A 25,654-nucleotide genomic window follows, 5' to 3' on the forward strand; every position below is an offset into this window, starting at 1 on the left:
AATCCTATCATGATCGACCACTCTGGTGTACTAAAGGCCATTGATCAGCTGAAGGTGTCTTCTAGCTCTGGCGACGACCAAATAAACTCGAAAATATTAATAAATACTAAACAAGTCTCTTCAACTTTCCTCTGCGATATTTTCTCGCAGTCTCTTCAACTTCCTGAAATTCCATGCGATTGGAAAATCGCTAACGTCATCCCCGTTTACAAAACAGGTGATCGCCAACTAATCAACAACTATCGTCCCATCTCGCTCACCAGTGTGTCGTCTAAACTCTTAGAGCATATACTTTATTCTAACATAATAAACTTTCGAGACTCCCACAGCCTTCTTTTCGAGCATCAGCACGGCTTTCGCAAGTCATACTCATGCGAAACGCAACTAACAGCTTTTCTTACTGACGTTTACTCAAACTTTGATTCTAATAAGCAAACTGACGCCATATTTATTGATTTCTCCAAGGCATTTGACAGGGTCCCTCATCAACGTCTCTTACTGAAACTTAGAAATATTAATAGCCATCCCTCAGTCGTCAAATGGATCTCCGAATTCCTCACAAATCGCACCCAGTACTCATCTATTAACAACACCTGCACTGTAACCTCCGGCGTCCCCCAGGGAACCGTTCTTGGCCCCCTTCTATTTTTAATATACATTAATGATCTCTACCTCAACATCTCCTCTTCAATACGTCTGTTCGCCGACGACTGTGTAATTTATAGACCTATTAATTCAAACCACGATAATCAAATTTTGCAGAATGACCTCGCACTTATAACTCAGTGGTGCCACAAATGGCAAATGCCTTTAAACTTTAATAAATGTAAATCTCTATCATTCACCCGCAGTTCACATGTTTCATCTTTTTCTTATCACCTTTCCACTATTACAGTAGCTACCTGTTCCTCATATAAATACCTAGGCGTTCACCTGACGTCCATCTGTCATGGACTACTCACATAAATGCTGTCACTGCCGATGCTAACCGCACTCTCGGTTTTCTTCGCCGTAACCTCAGACTAGCTACACCTTCAGTAAAACTACTAGCTTATACGACCCTGGTCAGATCTAAACTTGAATTTGCTTCATCCATATGGTCACCATGGCAATCATATCTAACTAACAACCTTGAATCCGTTCAAAACAGAGGTCTTCGTTTTATTTACTCTGACTACTCCCCATACACTAGCATATCAGGATTACGCAAATCAGCTAACCTTGACTTACTTTCTTTACGTCGAAGGGTGCCACGTCTCACTCTTCTTCACAAAATCTTTTACCACAACAACCATCTAAAAGATTCTCTACTATCACCTCCCTATCGTATTTTCCCTCGTTTTGACAACTCATGTAAACTGCGCTCAATTACTTCGTCATCTGTCTCTTATAAAATGTCGACTTTACCATCTGCTATTGACGATTGGAACTCATTACCTGACCTGATTGTAAACATGACTGACACTAACAAGTTTGCTGCAGCCGTTAACCTCTTTCTTTCTGAAATACAAGTATAGGTTACAGCGTGTTTTTTATTAACTATTTTGTTGATGTTTTTATTGTGTTCACTCCCTTGTATAATGCCCTCTGGGGCCCTCAAGGAAAATAAATGATGATAATGATGATGATGATGATTACCAACGCGCTCACTAACAAGTATACTTTAAAATAATTAACCTATTTCGGGTAAGACTTTTTTTTTTTTTTTTTTTTAGAATTTCTAAAGCTTCACGAAGACTTCATGAAAGGGCCAATACAATGAGATCAAGTGTTAACCTTTATCATCCTTGTTTCCAGATGACCACCCCACGCTTTGGAATTGCGCAGTCACTATGCTGCGTGATTCCAAAGAGTCATAAGTACGCGATACCGCAGTTCTCCATGGAGCCACCGCTTTGACTGTTTATTACTTGCCGTTTTGTCGAAAGTTAAATTGTGGCGAAAAAAATGTCCCCACCATGCTCGACGTTACAAAGCTGGCTCCAACACAGGAGGACGTGTGTTTTAGAGGAATGCAATACAATCTAGACGTTACAGTTGGTGAGGCTATAAAAATTCAGTCGAGGCTCCTCCTCCAGCTGCGCGGGAGACGAAGAGTTATCAAAGGTAGAAAGTTCGAGCTGCATGGAGGTGGAGCGCCTACTGAATTATTAACCTGTCACCGACTATAGCAAACCTAACGTTCACATTGAAAGCGTCTTGAGATGTCAGGCTTCGAACGTCTTAAGCAGAAATGTAGGAAAGACACTCCTGAGTCTTGTGCTTTTTGTTTTACAGTTTTGCGAAGTGAAAGGGTTCTTAATTGATTTATGAAGGGGCATCCAGAAGTTAGTCATTAAAGAAAATCGCCGAGTTCGGTGATAAAAAATAGTTTCTATGCCTCGTAATACCAATCAACGTATGTCACACGAGCCTATCGGCTGTCAGAACGTCGCGAGGGAAATCACGACTCTGGCGGCTGTTCGTCTCAATGTTGGTCCAGGAAACGCGTCTGTCAAATTTCAACAGCTCTATTTTAAACTTGCCACTGGAACTTTAAGCAAACTTATTTTTAGTGCAATAGGAATGCCCAAGGTGGAAGTTTGAGTAATATATATATATATATATTTTTTTTTAAAGAGAGACACGGAAGTGCCCAAGGCGTATCCCGAAGGTTGCTAATAGAAGGAAATAATGAATGCCTAACAGTTGTCTAAAACTTAAAAATAATATATAAACCAGACATGTAAACGTTACCACGAAAAAGTAATTAAATACCTCACTCGTTACTCGCTCAAAAATTAACTAAATACGCTACTTCTTACCGATTCTCAAAAGGAACGCGTAACTTTACCTCAAATGCAGCGAGTTACCTTTCTCGTTATTTCGACGACCAAATACACAACTGCTTGTGTTTCATAGTTTATTGTTTTCTTTTAATTTGTCGTTGCAGTTAAGCAGTTGCTGCCTCTCGAAGTTTTCATCAGTCACATTTCCCCGCTTCCTTGAGAACACATCTCCGGCGACGCTGAAGAGTCGTTCTACTGACGCGCTCGAAGGAACGGCAGTGTAGTGCTTCAGGAAGAGCTGGTGAATCTGGGATTCCTCTCTCTCTTTTGTTCTCTCTGCGTCTAAAGTTCCAAGTTGACATCGGGTTATGTGCCTTCCCACGTTGTCAACCTCTGGGTTTACATTCGGTGTGTACACGATTCGAGAAGGTTAAACCAACGAACTTTGCATTGTGTTCTGGGGGTAAAGGACTAAGAGCTGACGCCAAGGACCCTTATGTTCCGCTGTGGGCATCTATTCGTTAAAGGGACCATTCCAAATTGTAGAGTTCGACTGATGTGTTCAGCGATAAACGTTGCTATACTGCCATACTGTTTAGTTGTTTTTGGGTTACCCATGTACCTTTGTCTCAATAGACGCATACTCAAGTGAGAATTAATACGAGGCTGTTTAAACGGCTTTGCACACGTTACTCCTCAGAAGTAACGAAATATCGTTACTCATTGTTTGATTTTAAAAGTAATTATAAGTACGTTACTCGTTACCAAAAAAAAGTAACCCGGTAGAAGTAAATCATTACTATACTAACGCGTTACGTACATGTCTGATGTAAACTAGCAAAAGAAAAACTTTATTTTTAGCGGTTTCTGAAAAAGCTCTATAAAGCATAAATCACAATTTTCTTGCACACTCAAAGACTGTTGGATCTCGGTAAAACGTGCAATATTTGAATAAACCTATTGAAAAATCACCTGATAATAATAATAACAACAAGAACAACAACAAAAACGATAATAATAATAATAATACTATTATAATAATAACAGAACTATCAAAAGCCCTGGTATTTTCATGAGCCAATAACTGTAGCTTATTACTTCAAAAAAATCGAAATGTTTCTTAGCGCTTGCCTGCAGTTAATTCGAAGTTTGGTTAGTACGTTTCAGATAGCCACTCGATAACCTTTCTGAGACTGGATATCGATACTTTACCTTTAGAACGTGCTGCTGTACACTACCACGTAAGAAAAAAACATAAAATGGGAGCAGCACCGTATGTTTCTTTCATGAAGAATGTGCTTCTTCCACCTTTCTTCAGTAGTGCCGATAAAATCAATACCAAGAGTGTCATCCACTATTATGCCTTAAGATATGCGTAACTAATCCTTTTAACGTGGGAATTAGGTGCCTATTGGAGTTCAGTTAGCTTTCACTTCACAGCACCTTTCAGTTGAGAAGTGCAATGAACCCACCGTGCAAGAAGATGTCCATACGGAAGTACGGAGTGCTGAAAAACCACGTGGTGTACGGCTCCGATGTGCACATCAGTGCGAGCGTCACTATACAACGTGACTTATAACTGGATTGTGTTTGAGCGTGACGGCCCGAAGCTTTTGCTTTAGACAATCGTAGAACGAGGCCAGGTACACGAAGTAACGGCGCAAAAAGGCTCGCAGAACAGCGACCACTGCATATCACGCCAGAAATATTTCACAGCAGACTTTAGCAATAACAACAAGTATACGTTAGTCACGCCAGCCTCTCGACTACACGAATGGATCGTGATACCTTCAAAAACAAAGGTTTTTCCCAAACAAAAGCAGCAACAAAGAGCAGAGCGTGGGTCGGCGCCAGCAGGTCAATTTCTAAATGTCGCAAGAAAGGGCAGAGCTACTTTACGCTCCACGGACCAACATGCATTCAACGCAGGAGTGACGTCGTCGTGACGTCACCGCGGTGGTGCGTGGCGGTGCGTGGCGCTGCCTGCCGCCTGCATGCGAGACCACACGGGACAGAGTCGGACCGCCGGTACAATGTCCAAACGCACATCGATTTCCATTGACGAACTCTCGTACCTCCATTCTCGCATATACCTCGCAGTGGAATGGAAGCCACGCTCCTGTTGGGCCACCAATGAGCCGTTTTCGCTGCACGCTATTTGACCGTGTTCCTCCTACCGTGCGCCATTGCGCTATACTACCGCAATGACGCGGATGAAGACCGGCTGCTTGAGTGTCCCGGTCGAATCCGTCGCTCGTCCCTCCACTGTCCACTCGGCGGTGAACGGATACGAAACCGCCGCAATCTGAGGATTAAATCGGCCTTCGTCACGCCGAATGCGGGCGCGCAGTTCGGGAAACGTAGAAGGGGCCAACGCGTATCGTGTTTTATAAATAGGCGACACTTATCAATCATGGCTCGCCGTTTCCCTCGAACTCTGACGTTGGCCGCCATTTTAGCGCTCTCTCCATCTCCCTCTCTCTCTTTATTCCCTTGTTTTTAGGCTCCAAGGCCGTCGTGACATTGTTATGCCTCGTGCGTCGATCTCGGTCATTATAGATTTATGTTATTGTCTATTATCTCACTTGTTTTGTATATTTTATGTGCTGCTCGCGGCAGCCCGTTTTATTTTAAGTTTTGGTTCGATTGTTTGGTCGTCGCTTGAACGGCACGGACGCAATTTGTAAAACGGACCGGCGCGACGGGTTGTGCTTGAGCGGTTCGCGGTCCAGCGGTTCTAGCGACGACAGCCGCGAGCGCAACTTCGTTAATGATAGTGAACGCGCCTGCAGTATAATATTAAAAGTAAAATAACAAGAACCCTCACACTGTTGCCTATTGCTTGCCAGTCTTCGATTTGCTTACCCGTGCTCGTCTTGTAGTCTCGGTTTATACATTGTTTCTCTCAGTAGAAAGATGGTGTCTTGAAACTTTAATCTCAACTGTGCGCGTGGAAAAAAAAATATTGATAACTTGGGGGGGTTTCAGAATTTCCTAAAAGGGACGATGATTTGACAATTTGACAATGACCTCGACGTTCGTACATTACGCGCGCATATATTAACACGTTGTGTATATGTTTCACCTACGGGGAAGTTAAGCAGCCTCACTGGACGTATGGTGTCTCTTTTGTAGATGAGAAATTTAGCCGGAGTAGAATCATTGCTAGCCTGGGGTCTTTAACGTGCATTATATTAGAGATTTACACGACCGCACGCTGCTACGATGATCATTTAGATATAAACGGGCAGGGGTGGGACAGTGGCGCCACTGGGGAGGAGGAGGGGGGGGGGGGGGGTAACTGCCCCGGGTACAGCAGTCAGGGGGGTGTAACGGCCGGCCACACAGGGGGGAAGGGGGGGGGGGGGAGTGTCGCTGCGGGCCACCACCTCGGGTGCCGCTGACCCTAATGACGCCACTGGGTTGGGGTTGAACCCAGGATCCCACGCGTGTAACAGAAGCGAAGCGACATGTAACATTATTCAGCGAGAAAAAAGAAAATCCCGAATGCATCATATGACTTGGAGATGCGTTGCGACGGTGGCGGTCGGTTCTGCCCGCGTGTGATTCATCAGGTTGATGGCAGCCGACCGCGGCTCATGGATTGGACACAAGTGAGCACTCCGCCTGAGCACAGCTTTGGTTCATGTCCGGTCACTGGGGCGTCGGAAATTGCCGAGATGTAACGGTGTTTGGGACACGGAACGCGCCCTAAACAATAACACCCCGCCACTTGGCAATGCCAACACCATCTAGGACAATAAAAGCCCACGAACAACCTCCTCTTCCTCCATGGAAGGTCATCACAGTCAGATGGCGCCACCGCAGCAGTTGGACCCGAACACAGGCCTCCTTCGACGCGGCATAACTCATTTTGAACCGAAATATTTGTTAAAATTTATTTTTGAAATTTGTTTTACTGTCATTGGGAACCATATTTACGGAAATGTTCAGGTTTGTATATACAAAAATATATAATATATTGTATATACAAATTCGCGAGAGCCGCGAAAGCTCGGCAATATACAGCCGGAAGTGTTTCGGTCGTATTTTGTTTCACGCATGTCTTCCCCATTCCTGCACTGCATTGTATTGCGTGCCAGTTAGGCCATTCGCGCTCTTAAAACATAAATAAGTGCAGAAAGTTTGCAGAAGAAACAACTTCAAAAGCATTTTTTTTCTTCCTTTTTTTGTGGCAACACATCATTTCACGCCTGGAAAAATCTGTGATGAATATACAAACAACTAAAAAAACAGAGTATCTATCTATCTATCTATCTATCTATCTATCTATCTATCTATCTATCTATCTATCTATCTATCTATCTATCTATCTATCTATCTATCTATCTATCTATCTATCTATCTATCTATCTATCTATCTATCTATCTATCTATCTATCTATCTATCTATCTATCTATCTATCTATCTATCTATCTATCTATCTATCTATCTATCTATCTATCTATCTATCTATCTATCTATCTATCTATCTATCTATCTATCTATCTATCTATCTATCTATCTATCTATCTATCTATCTATCTATCTATCTATCTATCTATCTATCTATCTATCTATCTATCTATCTATCTATCTATCTATCTATCTATCTATCTATCTATCTATCTATCTATCTATCTATCTATCTATCTATCTATCTATCTATCTATCTATCTATCTATCTATCTATCTATCTATCTATCTATCTATCTATCTATCTATCTATCTATCTATCTATCTATCTATCTATCTATCTATCTATCTGTCTATATATATATACATATAAATCCCGGAGAAAAGCTCACCGGAGAAAAGCTCACCGGAGATAAGCTCACCGCAAAACCGACGGATGCGGAGAAAAGCTCACCGGCCATTGAGCGTATGCGGAGAAAAGCTCACCGATTTTTTTTTCTTCTTTTTATAGGGAGGCTGTTGGATCATACATAACATATATAAATTTATTATCGTTAAAATCCGTCAGCTTTGTAGAAAAGAAAATTACCTTTTTCGTAATACTTGTTAAGCTTATTGGGTATATTGCTCCCGAATTAAGAATTGCGGGCGAGTGTTTTTTGTGGCTTACTCTCTAGGCAGCGAAAGCCTAACGACCTAACTGATAACTTAATGAACTTGAAAAACAGGAAAATGTTCGAACACTTAATAATATCTGCCTAAAACCTAAAAATCAAAACTGTAAATGCCGAAAATCCGAAAGTGTATGCGCAACAACGCGGTGCCTGAAATTTTTTTTTTAAGCTTTTGTTAACCTTTGAAAACAGGATAGAACGGTTAGTGTGATATCTAGGTTTCTTACTTTCACGGACAAGCACGTTTTCTAGACGTTCGTGCTGGTGTTTCCACACGTTGCCCTTGTGTGTTAGTGTCCTTCTACGGCGAGCCACACATGACCTTCAGAGCTGCACACTGGCACCGTTGTTACTCGTGACCTATATAAGAAGTAGTCTTCTGTAAGGTAGTGAATCGGGCGAGTTGGTAAACGTTATACACGATGAAAACCGCTCAAACGACGACGACGCAGTGAAGACAACAAACACGACAGGACGAAGCTGTTCTCGCAACTAAAGGTTTGTTAGTCAAATTAACAGAAATAAAACAGCGTAGCCGACACTGATCACATCGACAAACACCTACTTATCTATTAGGCATTACACAAGATTTGGAACTGAAACTGTTCGCACACCGCTATTCACCGCTGTAATGAATGAATGAATATTAGCTCGCAAAGAACAAACCTCTTTATCTGACAGAGCTAGCGACGGCGCACTGTCAGCTGTCAATAAATTGCTGTCTTTTTTACCGGTGTACAGTATTCTGATTTTATGCTTGCGACTTTATTAATATACAAAATGGTTGATTACTAATTTCTGAGGAATTAGTAAATATGCACAATGAACTTCAAGAATATTACAAAAACGAGGATATATTTTTAATGAAGTGACGAATGCGAATTGTCTTAAATTGCCACGTTTGGCGCGGAATCCGCTCAGTTAAAAAAAATCGGTGAGCTTTTCTCCGCATTCGCGCAAAGGCCGGTGAGCTCTTCTCCGCATCTGCCGTTTTGCGGTGAGTTTTTCTCCGGTGAGCTTATCTCCGGTGAGCTTTTCTCCGGTGAGCTTTTCTCCGGTGAGCTTTTCTCCACCGCCCTCTCTCTCTATATATATATATTAGTTTTTTTTTAACTTGGTCGTTAGTTGAGAAGAGTGGTCAGAACAGGGACACAGCCTGCGTTACCTGCCAGTGACGATACACTCTGAGAAATCTGGTGTGTCTGCATCTCCCGTGCAGAGCACCGAATGGGAGAGCCAATCACCGCAGTCTCGGCGGACGACGATGCTGAAAGTATGTTTTGGCTTAAAAGTAACTGTCTGCGCTGTGACGCTAAGCATGGTGAAAAGCCATACCCAGTTTCAACACACAGACTGTTGCTTTACGTCTAAACATATTATCAGTCTAGTCCATGGGCGTACCAACCGGGGGGGGGGGGGGGGGGGGGGGGGGCAAGGGGGGCAATTGCCGCCCCCCTGTTCTCAGAATGGGGGGCAAGGCATGTGTCCCCCCTCCCTTCCTGAAACAGCCGCCACTGGGTAGGGCAAATACTGGCCGACGGCGCCCAAGGGATACCAAGGGCACCATTCGCCGGCCGTGGGGGGGTGGGGGGTCTAGTTTGTTTCCCCCCTACCTCACTCAAGAACAAGTTGGTACGCCACTGGTCTAGTCATTATCGGGGGTCAGCTCCCCCCGTACGTTCCAGGGGTTGGATTTCTGAAGTGCTTTGAGGAAAAAGGCAAAAACACCGGATTTCTTAGAGCGTAGAAAATGTTGAACGAGACAACCCGATAAGGAAAAAATATATATAGATATAGTTGGTCATAAGGCGCCGCGGAGTCCTTTCTCAAAATCGGAATCCGCGTTCGAGCCGATTTAGACTTTTCCGAGAAGCGAGTAAACGGTAGCATCGCAGTTGTTCGAGCTGACGGCTGGCAGCGCGTGCTCGGAAATATAGAGGCGGCGCGCTGCAGCTGCTGAAGATGCCACTGGATCTCCCAACCTGCACAATGCCGCGGCAAAAAAAAAAAAAAATGCCGCTCTCTCCGACGTATCTGGGGCCATTGTGAGGCTCCCGCGGAGCCAGACAGAAAGGGAGCGTGAACGGAGCCGTCGTCGTCGGCAGATGTGCGCTGGGCTCCGGCGGCTCGTCTCGGGCGAGCAACGTGCGCCCGTCCTCTCCTTGACTCGCGGACGGGCGTGGGTGTGGGGATGCGTCGGGCAACTCAGGCTTCCGTGTTTTGCGAGCCGACGTCCCGCTGACTGCCAGGACGTCACTGCAGCGGTGCTTCGCGAAAACAACGAGGAACGGCGAAGCGGGGGGCGCCACAATAAACAAACGGGGCACCAACGGCGCTCAATAGCAATGCCAAAAAGAAAGAGTGAGGCTTTCCGGCCAAACGTCATCAGTGTCGCCACCAGCGCGACTTCCAGCGTCTCACAAACAATGAGTGCGACGCAGTTGTTTGTGAGACGCTGCAAGCTGCACGCGAGACGGTGCGTCGCGGTGACACCGAGACGGACGCGTCTGCGGCCTTGTCGCGTATCCCCGTCGAGATACAGACCGGTTACCGCTACACTCTAAAAACAAAAAGTGTCATCTTACACCCTCTTGTCCCATATAATGCACCCCGAAACTTCAGTTCAACGCACGTCGCACTCACGTCGAAACGACGGCCCCAACTTTTAGAAGGGGCTTGACAACGGCGCATAACTTTTTTAACGGCTAAAATACGTATCAACTACAAAAAAAAAAAAAAAAAAAAAAAAAAAAAAAAGATACACGTTTTTGCAATAGGGCAAAGAAAACCCCGATCATTATTATTTTTTTTTTGTAGTCAGTAACAGGTGCATGACCTATTTTAATAAGTTGTACCAGTCGGCAAGCTGCTCGTGAAAGTTGGAGCTGTCCGTTCTATGTCAGTGCGCAGCACGTCGAACTGAAGTTTTGGGGTGCCTTATATGGGGCAGGATTCAAAAACGATGACGTCATGCTCTGGCCTTGTCTCGTAGTTGGCATTGTTTAAACTTTAGACAAAGGTCCTCGGACTCTAAAGTCCCTTGCTATGACTCACACGCTTGGCATTTCTTACAAGTAGCGAGAAGCGTGTGTTATGCGAACGTGCCAGACACGTGCCACCTGTGAGAGGCGCACCGCCGTTTGCTTCCCAAGGGCCGCACGAGGCAGGAGCCTCGTGCGTTGGAGCGTTTGACGATACTTGGTGAGACAAACAATAGCCCGTACAGGAACTTTACGAAATTCGGGAGCAGGGTTAGCAGGGAATTACCGTGTCCCAAGAAAAAAACTTGCCATAAAAAAAAAAAAAAAAAAAAAATCACCAGGAAAAAAAAAAGGGCCGGGGGGGGGGGGGGGGAAAGAAAATTAATTTCTTTTCGTCCATAGGTAGGTGGGGTATCCCAGTAGTTCGAGACCAGGGGTACCAAACACGCGGCCAGCGACTCGCTGGGACGTGGCCCGCGGGCAGCCGGCTACGAGTCCCGGTTCCCATGTCTCGAGCACCAGAAATGGCATGCGATGCGCCATACTGATCTCATCTCGCCGGTTCATTTTTGCTTAAAAACTAGCTCTGCTCTTTTAACGTATTCACACAATTTACGCTTATCTGTGTTCCTCTGCCCTTTGTTTCGCTTTTTTATTTTAATTTTTTTGCTTCCAAGTTTGTTTGTTCTTTTCTTTATTGCACAACAATTTCGCTACTAGGCTGCAAGCGCGAACTCTTTGTTGAAGGATGCATCTCGGCTGCGCGAACTCTCGATCACCAGGAGAAACTGCCAAAGGTAAACCTATGAGCTTGGGATTCTCGTCGACAAAAAATATAACCACTAAAAGACAAGTGTCTGTCCAGAGCGTTGTGACCGAAAATCGTCAGGAAAATAAAAACTTTCAAATTAACAGATCCTTTTTTTTGAAGGCGTGTTGAGCTTAGTTAATTCCCCATTGAATTGAGCAACTGGACTGACCTTGTACTAGCTTTCTTGTTCTATTAAAAATGCCAGCACGTTGGCGGGGCGGTGTCATTTTAATTCTTGCTATCACAGGAGATCAGGGCCCAAAGGGACAAATCTAATTTAAAGATGTCACTGGCAAAACTGAGCTTACGAGAAGCATAAAGCACGAGTTCTCTTACTAAAACTTCTGAGGCCCGTTGACCTTCGACCTTTCCGCTGTTTGCTATCTGGCTCCCACACTCAAATGAGGTTGAGACACGTGTTCTTCACGATCAAACACATTTCGACCTATCGTTAGAGCAGGTCATGGAACCTCATAGCCTGCTCAAGTGTATACCACCAACTTACTTTCGCATATGCCACTCCCATTCAAGGGAATATAAGCGTATTGTTTCCTTTAGAAGCGTGTTAATACGAGTGATTCTTACGCGCACAGTGAAGATGACTCCACTTGAGCAGTTTTGTGCACGTTACTAAAAAAAGAATACATAGATTACAACTGCAATTATTCATGGTCAAAATGTTTAAAATTACATTACTTGATTCCCTGTGAGGAAAAGTAATTGACTGTTACTTGAAAAAAGTATCCGTTAGTTTTCCGATTACTTCAGATATTAAGAAGCATGGATTCTTTGCCGGTCTGAAAACGTGCCTTGTGTACTGTCATTGTTCCATTAGGGTCTCCGAATAGAAACTGCACATCATCTTAATCCACGAATTTTCGTAGACCATCCTTTTGTCGGAGATTTGGTTCGATGATTCCTTGGGAGGAAACATGTAGAAAAAAAGAGGCCATTAGGAAGAGGAGGGGAAAATAATAATAGTTACAAGCAATTTTATTTCTGCCAATCGTGATGAGATTACTAGTGATTACTTCATAATAAAAGTAGAAAAATAATTAAACATTACTTTAAGAAGTAGTCGATCACAAGTAATTTGATTACTTGTAGGGAGTACCTTGCAAGTCTGCACTTGACCAAAACCTTGCGTGATATGAAATCGATTGACTTCAATGGTAACTACTTCCAGTCGTGCCGTGAAATTGAAGGCAGGCTCCCCCATCCCGACTACTGCTTGGCATCGCCACCGTACGTATTCCTGAAGGTCTCGGGTTCCTCGGCGGCAGCGAGGAAGCAGAAGAAAACAGAACCTTCTGGATTCTGTCAGCCCAACTGCGTTCCATGTGCCATTACGCGATTACGGAGCACTCGCAGCTGGGCGACCCAGGCGTGTCCGGGGCCTCGGATTGTCTTTCAACCTTGCTTCGACCTCCGGCAGACCGCCGCTCCCGCTTCGCTTTCAGCGCGAGCTTCCTCAGCTGTGACGCCTCGATAAGGGAAGTGTCCCTCCGAGCCCGCCACTGCGGCCCGCCAAACGGCCGCCCGTTTACCGAGTACGCATACTCCCTTTTACTGGCGGACGTGAGCCGGTGAGCCGAGCGGTGTCAGAGTCTGCTCCGATAAACGTACGCGCAAAATGACGTGTCCGTTTTTTTTTGTTTTTTTTTTTTCGAAATGTTGCGTGCGCGGAGAGCAAGTCGCCTGCTGCTTGCGCAGGAGTTGCGGTGACATCAGACTGATGCCGAGCTCTGACTGACTTGGATAAAAAAAATAGTGGGTAGACCTCAATGCTGGAGGTGTACCCACTATTTTGTTCAATCATCCAATAAGAGGTCGGCGTTCTGACATCCTCCCAACCCCTGCAAAAAGAAACGGACGAGCTTGCGCTCCGCATAGGTTGCGTCAGCGTCGCCGGAAGCGCGTCTCACAGCGCCTCACAACGAGCGTGACGCTAGCAGGCGGCGACGCCACGACGGACGCGTCTGCCGCTTTGCGGCGTCTCTCGTTGAGCTTCAGCGCGTTTTCCGCTTGGGGCGGGTCGGGGATTCACTAACTATGACTTCATGCGCAGCTGTCTTGCTTTGTAGGTGGCTATACTAGTCACTGATGGCATATGAACGGCATGCAGGGCTTTCGGATCCCCGGCTTCCAGCACGCGCTCGTTGCCAATAGACCGATCTCACCAAGCGTTCCACGCATGCGTGACGCCGCCATAACTGTAGTTCGTAGGAGGCAGACGCCAGTTCACGAGATAGCTCATGCCGTCTCGCGCTCTGCTCGCGCACACCTCCAGCAGGATTGTCGCGTGTGCAGAAAGACTACAGCTCCCACGATGCATAGAGGCAGCGGTGGCGTACTCAAATTAGCTGGTGAGATCGGTCTATTCCGTCGTGGTTTGGCCGCATGTGTACGCTCCAAACTTTCGAGACGTCGAAGTGGTATGGACGTAGAAAGCTAAGTGCTGGAGGCGGACAACTGAAAGTTTTCCCTACCGTTCCCGCCCTGTGAAGGCACTACGGGTGATCGACTGCGGGCAGCGTTATTACACGAAGGAGTTCCCGCAACTCGTCAATGAGAACTGCTCATTGCGGCTAATTTAAGCTGCAAGTGTCGTAGTTCAAGCTGATTCAAAGTGGTTGACCGTTCGAGGGAAAACAAATATTTGTTTTTGGGAAACGTTTCACGGACTATAAACGAGACAAGCTATTTTATTCCGAAATAGCTCTTATGAGCATTCATATTGCTTTCCCAATATAGTGTAACCCTTCTTAGAAGTAATTATCTTGTAACTATTCTCAGAAACAATTATCCTTCCTTATGTTAATAAAAACAAGAAGCTCGGCGTCCTAGCCGCGAGAACATACGGCATGCGTCTGTGACAGCTACAACTTAAGTTTTTTGTTAGTTCATTCTTTGTAGTTCATTCTTTGTTCACGAAGTGAACGAAGCTAAGAATGTAATTTACCCATGGCAGGCAATAATAAATGGTAATTCCAAAACAAAGCAATACAGGGGAATTTTATCCATGAGTTACAGCCGGCGGCAGCTAGTGAGACGCGTGGCAAAGTCTTCGCCCAGGTAAATATCAAACATACGTTGCAACAACTATAGCTACGCCTAACGCAGTTGCCGCTCCGTTCAACGAACGGCACACGTCATGCCAGTCCCCCTTACGAAAGCCAGTCGACCCTGGCAGACTGGGAACCGCGCCCTCCTCGTAGATCACTGATCTCCCAGGTACACGGCCGCAATCGATGCGAGACTGCCAATATCTGAGCGTAATTGGAGGCCGCCCGGACGGAGCGGTTACGGATGCCTTAAAAATAACATCCTTCGCATCGTCCTCAAATACCAGCAGGCTGCCTTCCAGGGCCAGAAGAGGCATCGCGTGACACACGGCGATGACAGGCTCCGTACGTATACGACGAGAAATGTCAAAGGAACAACTACTGTAATTCGCCGTCGACGACTCGGTGCAACGGCCACGCAAAAGTCGAGATAATTTTTTTTTCTTTTACGTTGTGGGTTGACGTCACCGTCTGCTCCCGCTTTTAAACGGCGTGGGCGTTTTAGCGGGTGCGCTTCGCCATGTTTGCTGAGTTGGCGAGTGTGGGCACGAGGGTAGCTCTTGCGCGCATCCTCGCTTGATAAGACCGCAGTAAAGTGTGTGGTTGTTCCGTGCCGTGCGTCCCCAGGCGATGCTAGTAGCGGAGAGAAAACTCATTGTGCTTTCGCGTCGCAAAGCAACCGAGGCTATGGACGAAGTCCCAAAGAGTCCTCGGAAAAGGGACTGCGCAGGGCTCGAACCCGAGATCTTACGCTTCGGTGGCCCAGACAAAACCCCTGTGCCACCAAAGTGTTTTCTTTTTTTTTTTTTTTAAGTTTTCAGACGAGTTTTTTACTTACATGTTATGCACTCTACTACGCTACCAAAATAATGTACGTATGAGTGAAGAAATGAACGTTCGATTGCATCAGATATTCGAATACTTTTCAGTCAAGGGGCAAACATATTCTATGAAGCAGAAAATTTCCATCGGCACAAATTGTGTGAGACATCAACTCAAAGGACTTGAATCTCTCCCACAATGGACATTGCAACAAGAAAAGCTTGTCATATTATAAGCCACATATTTTTTTTTAATCTATCTCATATGACGTCATGTGAACGAGTAAGGCTTTCTATGACTCCTTTCCGTTCGTCGTTACCTTAATAACAAACCAGGTTTATTTGACCTTCAAATTGACCTTTAATTTGGTCTTCAATTTGACCTTCAGCAAGACGATGAAATAGGCGAGTTCACAAAGAAATGTAGATAATGCGAGAAAAAGTTAGAAAGAGGACTAGAGAGATAGAGGAAGAGAGAGACTCTGGTGAATCCAGTCGTAATTTAGTTCAGAAGGACGTACTGCATGATTCGCCTTGACGGTGGATCCGTGCGTTAGAAAATCTGCATCCGTTTCGTTGCAGCAGTCTCATCGAATTCCACAGCGCCTAGATCAACAGATGTAACGAGCTCACCCGAGCAGTGATATGCAGCTGAAAACGATAACGAACGTCATGCTAGAGGAGAACAGAGGCGACCATGGCTTCTGCTGATCAACGATTGTGGAGATCGAAAAAGTGCGAGAGGTGGTCCGTAGTGTTAGTAATGCGAAAGCATTAGCTGTCCCAGGGAGTGCACCGACGTGACTAGCTTGGAAGCCGCGCCAAACGGCACCTTCCCCTGTCCCAATGGGGCGTGTCTGTCGTCTGTAGCAGAAATCTGATGGATAGGCTCCCATTGGCTGGCGCGCGTCATCAAGGAACGGAACTCCCATTTGCTCTCGCACTACGTTAAAAAAAAACCAAAAAGAAAAAAAAAAAACCGCTACCAGTGAAGCTTTCACCATGGGGGCGCAGCGCAGGCAGCGGCCCTAAAGCCCTTCGATAATTTTTTTTTTTTTGCAAGTATACTGCCTATTATTGATGTGGAAACGCGAAAGACACGTGCCACGAGCGGGTGCTCCGCCACCATTCGCTTCCAAGGGCCGCTCATTTCAATGCTGCGCCGCCATTTGCTACCAAGGGCCGCTCGAGACACGGGCCTCGTACACTGGTGCATTTGACGCTACTTACAAGACAAACGCAAACATATCGAGGTACTTTAAGCGGCCCGGCCGCCGGTAAGAGGTGCGGCGGTGAGGGCCTGGCCGCACAGCCCGCTCGGGCAAACTCCGGAGAGGGTACGGCCGAGCTCAGCGCAGCGCGCGCTCGGCCGTCGGCCGCTACCGCGGCAGTTACGAAACATGGACGTCCGCGCCACTACGCCGCAGACAAACGAAGGGAGCGGAAGAACGACCATTCATGCTTTCGTATTCACAACTCATAAAAAGTGCTTAGGAGTCCTCGGACTTTTTTACCCTCATGTTGCCGCAAAAAACACACACAAAAGAAACGTAGTCCCAATTTCGAGCTAAAACAAAAGTTTCTTGTAAGTCTCCTCACAATAATAGTTTCTTGAAAAATCTGCCATCTGCGTTAAGTTCTTATTTTAATCTATTTTTGTTCACATTCTGCCCATTGAAGAGCACGGCGAAAAAGCCAAAGCACGCGCCTGATCGCGCCACACTGCAATCTCCTTCCGCATGACCGTCCTCTATGGCTTCGTCAACATGGGAACAAAGAGTTTCCTGAAGAGACGCACACATGAATGCAGCTTCTGAAGCCAGCAACAGCCGACGCCATTTCTTGAATGCTGTCTGCTAAAGTCAACACAACATTGCTAGCCAAAGCAGGGCGCGCAGTTGCGGGGATCGATTAAGCGCGAAACACATGTACGACGAAACCTTCCGATCCGACATGCGGACTGCCGGAATGACCTTGGGGGGAGAGGGTGTTCGTAGCATCGGAGAGCGTTGAAATCCCTCGCCACCGACCGTCGTATTGCGCGGTCGGACGTCGGATCGGACGGTTTCGTCGTACATGTGTTTCGCGCTTTAGAGTAGGCAAAGGTCGCCCGCTTAATCCTTGGCGGTTCCGACGAAGCTTGGTGCAGGCTCGGTCCCGATATGACCATTCATTCTCCCGAACGGAATGGAGCGAAGGGAGGCGTGACCGCGCGAAGCGCGATTTGTTTGGAAGCCTAGCTTGGTGCCCCAAGCAGCGTTTCCTGGTTGACATTCGCAGGCAGAATATGAAAACTGGCACCGGCTGTTGCTTTCTTCAGACTCTGTGTCTGCGCCTATTCAGCAGACGCGTCGTTGCCATGTTGACAGTAATTATAGCAGAGGGTCTACTTTATCGTGCGGAAGGAGACGGTGGTAGAATGAGATCAGGTGCGTGTTTCGGCTCGTTTGCGGCCATTTCGATGTGCAAATGGATAAAAATAAAGTTTGAAATAAGGAGTTAACGGGGATGACTGTTTTCCTCTAGCACCCAATAATATAACAAATCCTACAAAAAAATTCTTTTTTTTTTGTTTTGTTTTTTATATCTGGCGGCCATTTTTTTTTTTGCGCCTGGAAGATGGAGTAAGCTTTAGCAGTCGTCTGCGAGCATGTTCCTTCTTGTTGTTTATTCCGGATTTACTCTTCATCACAAGAAATAATACGCAGACGTATGTTGCTGCTCAACATCGCTACAGCTGACAAATTTAACGCGTAGTCGCCGTTGACTCCGAACCAGCGCATCAAGCAAACGCGTTACGCTAATATTCAAACGCCCCCCTCCTAAAAAAAATAAAAACAAAAAAAGATCTAAAAAAAAAAAAACATAGCGGAAGACGACTCGGCTTTTGAAATCACACGAAAGCTGCTTCGAAACCTCTCCTCTTCAGAAAGCAGCTCCTCATAAACTATAGCCCTATTCTTGACGCTCCAGGTGGGAGGTTGTACCCGCCACAGCTATACCTTGTCCCGTCCAATGGTGGAGCGCAGCGGACTTGGCGAGCCGTCCCGGCCAATCCAGCGCTGCAGATATATCACGTGACAACGCGCCTTGCGTTTTGCAACTCATCTCCCGGAGATGGCGTGACGCACACGCGGATTTAATTGGCTTCGTTGGCTTCTAGCGTCTGCTTGTGACCATCGGAAGGCGAAACCAAGTATAGGACTCGTTAAACACAACGTGCAACTTGAGGGGGGAAAAAGACAGTTTGCGTAAGTGCCATTTTTTTTTCTTTTTCTTTATACCAGCAAGCATGGCTGAACTTAAAAAAAGTCTGCGGCACTCGTTTACGAGCTCAGACAAAAGTACAAGCGGAGACCTTTTGTTTGTTTTCTCGGTCGTAATTTCCTTCTTTCGGCCCGATAGCACGCGCGTGTTTTAATCGAGCCTTCCCGGAACATAGACTAAAATCGCAGCGACGCGATAGGTTCATGTTTGAATGCCGTGTTTTCTCAACAATAAACGAACGCGCTATTTACGAAAAAACAACAAAAAAAAAGAACAATAAACTTGGTTGCTCATTTCAGGTGTGGGCCTCCGCGATGCCCCCAATTCGCGTGAAGGGAAGCCCTTCCGTCGCGCCCACAGCAGCGATACTGCAGCAGCCAGGGCTGTTTCCTCCTCCGCAAAGCACGGGGAGACTAAATCCTTTCGATGTACGGACGGAAACGAGCCAGTGGTTATATGCGCTAATGGCACACAATAAGTGAAGGCAGCGACCTCAAAAAAACTTTTGAGCGAATGTCTAATGCCAGGTTTGTTTGACACACACAAAAAAAAAAAAAAAAGGAACGCGTTGTTTTTTTATTGAATTCTGGGCTTAAAAATATTACACGATAAAAAAAAAATACCACGACAGCTAACAGAAAAAATAAAAAAATAAAACCAGACACCCGAGCGGGTATTGAACTTCAATCCAGAAAAGTTCAAGCGCTAGATACTTTCCCCTGCACACTTCTCTTTTTTTTTTTTGTCAACGTGCGAAAATTGCTGCGACGGTGAAGATACTATACTGAGGGAGCTCGTTGCACACGTTGCTTGCGCCTCGCAGTCAAAGCAGAAATGAAATGGCAGGCTGCCTCGCCTATTCAACGAAAGCGACAAATATTGACTGCCCCTGGCGGCCACTGCACGAAGCCGTGGAAACGGGTCCCCCCCTTTCCTCGCAAGAAGTGCTCTAGATTTCGGATACTCTTTGACATTTCGTCTGAGAGGAAAAACGTCTGTCAGTGCGAACTGCTAGTGTTTTGAAAGATCATGCGAGATCATGACCGCAGTTTGCATTCCGGGTGGGGGAAAGTTGCACAGAGATAAAAATTTCCGCCAGCAAAGTCACTCCTTTGTCTGGTAATGTGACGGCGCGCAGTCCCGTTGTCTGTTAGGAAAAAGATCGAGCGAAGGTTGTGCATTTTAATATAAGGTATAATCACTTTACCCCAAAAGTCTTTATATATATATATATATATATATATATATATATATATATATATGTATACAACCGGGCATGGTGGCGGGGGGCCGAAGGCGTCTGTATAGAAGAAGAAAAGAACCCTCAGTGAAAATAGCAACAACGGACGATTTAATCTTCGACGTTTCGGCCGGAGTCGGGCCTTCGTCAGGAAGCTTCCTGACGAAGGCCGGACTCCGGCCGAAACGTCGAAGATTAAATCGTCCGTTGTTGCTGTTTTCACCTAAGGGTTCTTTTCTTCTTCTATCTATCTATCTAAACAAATAAATAAATAAATATATATATATATATATATATAATAAAGTCTGTCCCCTCGCGGAGCGATACTGGTTCTCTAATTATAGTATGAATTAATACATTTGCATATGTTTTTAATGTTAGTTATTTTTTTATCAAAATGTACACATTTTAAACTCAAATAGCGTTCTTTCTGAACTAAGTTGGGTAAGAACTACGAGGATTGCTAAGAAAGCAATGCCCCACGTTTTTGTTTTTTTTCGTTTTTGGAAATTGTTTTTTGAAAACAGATTGAATTCCAACCGAATACTACTGCATCTTTCCTACATGCACGCTTTTTGTACATAAGCTACGCTCAGTGTTATGGCTTTACGATGGCGTAAAACAAGGACACGCATGCCTTCCCTGTACCAGCTTGATTTCTGCTCACGTAGCCATGTTCTCACTCCCCAAATAGCGCCATCGTTGTTTTCAAACCTTGTTCAGCGAAACGCACCCTTTCGTGGGCCGAAAAGATAAAAGTCTGACGGTGCCCAGTCAGGATTATAAGGGGGTGGTGAAGTACCGTTCAACAAAGGTTGGCGATTGCCTCCTGAGATTTGAGATTCCTATGAGGGCAGGCATTGCCTTGCAGGAGAAAAAAAAAATGTATCTTCGATTCCTCTCCTCAGTCTCCAGGTAGAGCTTGTTTTTTGGTCCACGGTGTTCTGAACTTCGCCGTTTACTAGAGTCTCCCGGAGTACCCTTACAAAAATGATCAATGATTTTCTATCGAGTTTTTAATGCATGTTAGAAGCATACATTAGAAACTCAATTGACACTCATTGGTCATTTTGTAACGGTAAACATGGTGATATTCTTTTCCCCTGTTCAGTAACTCGACGACGCTGATACGTCTGTATCGAAGTAAGCGATAAAAAGACAAAAATAAAAAAGAGAGAGGAAAACAGGTAGCGAGTTTTATAAAAGCGCTTGAAATTAGAGGCGTTCGCCTCCGGCAGGGAGCGCTGTTTGGCTCGAGCCAGATGTTCTTGATGTATTGATTTGCGCAGGAACGCTGTCGATAGAGCTTACTGCCGGACAGGGACAATACAAGACGGATCAATAGCAGACATACTTTCGGGGGGCCCCATTGTTCCGGAGACACAAACGGTCAAGGTTTCTCTGCCTGTCCCATAGCTCGAAATAATCTATTAGATGCCTCGGATGAAGCGAGATATTTACGACCCTGTGGAGGCATTAAAACCGAGGCGTTGGAAATTCGTTCTTAGATGTGCGCTGTGGACGAAAAGGGTGAAATTAATCTCGGGAGAGAACGCGAAATGGCTATTCACGCACAAACAAACCGCGTACACCGCACTGTGCTTGCCCTGTCCAGTAACCTGCTGCTCTTTTGGAAGAACTCTATATACCACTACGCATGACTTTGACGTCAGCCCGCCGTGGTGGCGCTGCTGTTGGCACGGCACGTGCGCATTCTTGACCTCACATCGTCGGCTTCGTCATTCGTCGCGTTCCCCCCGAATGTTGCAGCAATGGGCTGTTCCTAGTGCTTTGTGGGAAAGTAGACGCCCCAGATTTTTTTAGAGTGACGTCACTGACAAGTCAAAACCCATTTTTTTTTAAAAAAAAAAAACTTACCTGGAACGATTGAAAACGATACCTGGATAATTACCTTCAAAATTCGAAGCTTAAAAACTCAATATTTGTAACGAAAAAAAAAAAAAAAAACGAAAGTTTAATTTAAAGTTTTTGCGCGATCCGCGCCAGTCCAGTGGCGTTAAAGATTAAGTCGTCCTGTAACTTGAGTTTCTTTGTCCAGCCTCTGAACCGTCGCAACCGGAAATGTCGTGTTCGCCCGATCCACCGCGCTTCCCCGTGTGTGCCGCCTATCGGTGTGAGCAGACGACGCTTTACTTTTGAGACTGAAGTTTTTTTAGGGCCCTTTCAGGCGATCCCAAATACTTGGTAACAATATGAGGTTGAAGGGGACGCGCACAGGTTCCCGAAGCGTGAGGGCCATGTCGTGAGGGCCATGTCGCGCCAGTGCTGCGTGAAAGGCAGCCCCCGCGACGGAGTCACAACCGAAAGTAGGCCGCAGAGGTTTCCGGAGAACGAGTCTGAGAAGGCTGCCCCATCTATCCTATAGACCTTTTCTGCGTACTCTCGTCCCCAGCCACCTAACAGGAGTATCCGGTATGGGTGACGAAAAAATAGTCCAACGTTTCAACCTGCAAATAGTAAAAAAATAAAGGGGAGGAAAAACGAGAAAGTGTGACGATTGCGCTTTTATCCTAAATGCCCCCTATTGGTGTGGAAAAGACAAAACAATGTTTTCGCCCATACTGGAAGTGACGTCAATTCAAGATGGCGGCGCACTTGCAGAAAAGGTCTATAGCTTCTCCCCAGATTTGCGGTCGCTTTTGTAGCTCCTCAGTTGGTCGCCACTGTGGTTACTAAAGCCGGGGTCACACTGCTTATGCCCGAGTCCGACTAGAGCGACAAACAGAAACAAAACGACAGCGACGAGCCTCAAACAAATGCAACATGCTCGCGATGGTATCTTTGGCAGGCGTTTAGTCGTTCGGTGCTCGTGAAGTAAGCACGAGTGATTGCAAGCCTGCCAAAGATACCCTCGCGTGCGTGATGCTCCCGTTTGAGCCTAGCCTCATTTATTTTACAAAGCCTGTCAAATCGCGAAACTCTGGTTTGAGGCTTGTCGCTGTCGTTTGTTTCTGTTTGTCGCTCTAATGGGACTCGGCCATTATACATCATGTCAAAAGACAGTTTGACTGCAGATTCGAACGCGAGTCACCGCGAGATCCGTGCTTCCAATGTCGCATGGCAATGAGTTTGAGGAGACACTTGGCACGCGGCATTCGAACCACAGATATTGCGGCGACTCGTGTTTGCTGACCGTCCTTTGTATGATGTGTGAACAGTGGGACCCCGGCTTAATGGTTAGAGCGCCGCAAGTCCGCAGATCACCCGCGTATCCGCAGTCAACTGGCGATTGCGGATACAAATTAACGAGATTTGACGGATTGCGGGTCAGATATTTGCGAATTTGGATCTGCATTTTTTTTTTTTTTTGCCCGGGAAACGTTTGCGACTGCAGATTGTAGAGTGAATAAGTGTGAGATAATAAAAAGCGCATCGTCGAATGTTTTGCGGGAGCGAATTATCGTACTCTCTTAGAAAAGAAGGTGCCATCTTGGGGAAAAAATTGTTCTTTATGCCAAGAAATATCCGATTCTCACCAAAGGTCGCTTTAGACTTGGAGCGTTCTATCTGGCCAAAAATGCTGTACCCAGAAAAAGGAACGAGTGCAGGGGTATCACTCGGGCCGGAAAATCGTGTTCTTATTTGGCTGGGTAAGAGCGGCAAACACTCTTCGGGCAAAGAAAAACCAAAACGTATACAAGCGACAAGCAAGTAGAAGCACCATCGACAAGTGAAACGTGACGTTGGAGTGCCTTTTTTTCTCCCTTTTCTTACTCGACAGTTGGGAAGTGTGGTTCGGAACAAGCCGTTGCGGGTTCATGTTTAAAAGTGAAACCAATAGGAGGCGTTGACATTATTGAATATGGTGGTACTTTCTTAGTGGTCCACTCCCGTCTTATTACGTATACACGAGTACTTCGCTGCGGTGAGTGACTGCCTTTTGCTTACACTTTTTTTTATTTATGACCTTAATAAAATTACAAAATGTTATTAGTCCGTCCCTCATTCATTTTCATTTTAGAAAATAGGGTTTCACTTGTGTTAGGAACTTTTTGTGTATGTCGTTCTTTTGCTTACCTGCAGTATCGGGGTAGCGTTATGCCTAACATACACCAGCTCGTTTGCGCCTTGACTTTCTGTTCATTAATACGCGTCTGCTTGAAGTGGGTGTTACGAAGCAAAGAAGCAAAAAGTATAAAATTTTCTTCCTCATAAGTGCGTCGTCTGGCAGTGTGTCGCGGATTCCCAAAGTGATCTCAAATTATATCTCCTTTCCAGCGACGCAAAGTGTCTCTGGAAGAATGATCGATTATATTATAAATACGACGAAACCGAATACGATAAAATGACTTTCACCGTATTCTGACTTGAAGAGTTCTTTGCACAAAGGTAAGCAAACGGTTTATAAGACTTATAATTAGGATTCTGTGTCTTCGGAGTTTATTTCTGGTGAAATTCGGAGTGTGTTCTTCGGTGTTTATTTTTTGCCGAATATTCGGTGTTTATCGGGGTTTATATTTGTAAGATTCCCAATTCTTCAAAGTAGGGAGTTTATTTTCGGCTTGTTTCCAAATTTTCAAAATTGAAAACAAAAATGCATATTAACCGGCAGGTATAACCCTGCCGGCCCTAGATATATAGGAACGCACCTGTACCGCATGACATTGACGCCCTTGCCATGAGTACTACTGAATGTCCAAACATAACTTGAAAAAGACACATTAAAATCATTGAACTTATTGACGTAATGGTTGGAACATTTGTTTTTTTCATTCTATTATACCGTTCCTTCTACGGCTGCGACAGGTGGAGCGGTGAGATAGAAGCCTCAGCTGTTCCGTTTATGGAATCTAAGAGTTCATAGCTTCCACGGTTCTCAAATCATAACCCTACTTTCCTCCAAGAAGTTCAATCTGGAATCTAAAACAGCGGTTTATGTCGTGGCCCAGAAGTACAATTTGCCGTTTTGCTAAACGAACCTTTACGAAATAAACGATGAACTTTACTAAGGAAGAGAATTGAGGAGACGAGCGTGGGCGGGGAGGTCGAAACGCCGAGTTCTGGTTGGAGGCATTAGCGGGTAGGGCCTAAAGCCATTGTCTCCTCTGCACTCGTTGAAAGCGTTCGAATGCGAACGCCAAACGCCAGACGCCGGCGTCCTGCGTTCTAACGCCCTCGACCAGTGAAGTGGAGACAAAGGCTACTAGTTTTAGGTCTATGGCCACTAATCGTCGCAACAAAAGCTCGGCCTTCTGACGTCTCTGCGCGCTCCTTTCCCTCAGTTTCTTGGCGCATACAACGAGATCTTGAAGGAATCTGGGAGGCCCCTCCTGATGGCCGCTCAACCTGTGGCCTGACCTAGTAACTTCCTTGTAAAAGATTGCCTTTTTTGTTATCGTGATTTCAGAAATTGAAAATTTTTTGGTAAATCCGAATTGAAAAAGCTTTTAGCGGCGAGTGTTTTTCGGATTTTATCAAATTTATCCGAAAGCACAAAACCCTGCTTATAACGTACCATAGAGACGCTTTTTTAAAATATTTTTTTTATTCCCGCTTGATTATATGCTATAACGCGAATGCGAGGATGGCGGGTAGGATGCGGTTCCAAATTATGCCAATGCGGTTCGGCTGCGGATACAAGGCATGCGG

General features: G+C 45.6%; 1 protein-coding gene across 1 annotated transcript in view; it reads right to left on the reverse strand.

The window, feature by feature from the left end:
- Positions 1 to 25,654, reverse strand: part of LOC115325746 (mucin-7) — a 77,986-nt gene that overhangs the window by 41,727 nt on the left and 10,605 nt on the right. The window lies entirely within an intron of this gene.

This window comes from Ixodes scapularis, unplaced genomic scaffold, assembly GCF_016920785.2.
Source record: "Ixodes scapularis isolate PalLabHiFi unplaced genomic scaffold, ASM1692078v2 PGA_scaffold2__306_contigs__length_199485367, whole genome shotgun sequence".
Classification (NCBI taxonomy): domain Eukaryota; kingdom Metazoa; phylum Arthropoda; class Arachnida; order Ixodida; family Ixodidae; genus Ixodes; species Ixodes scapularis.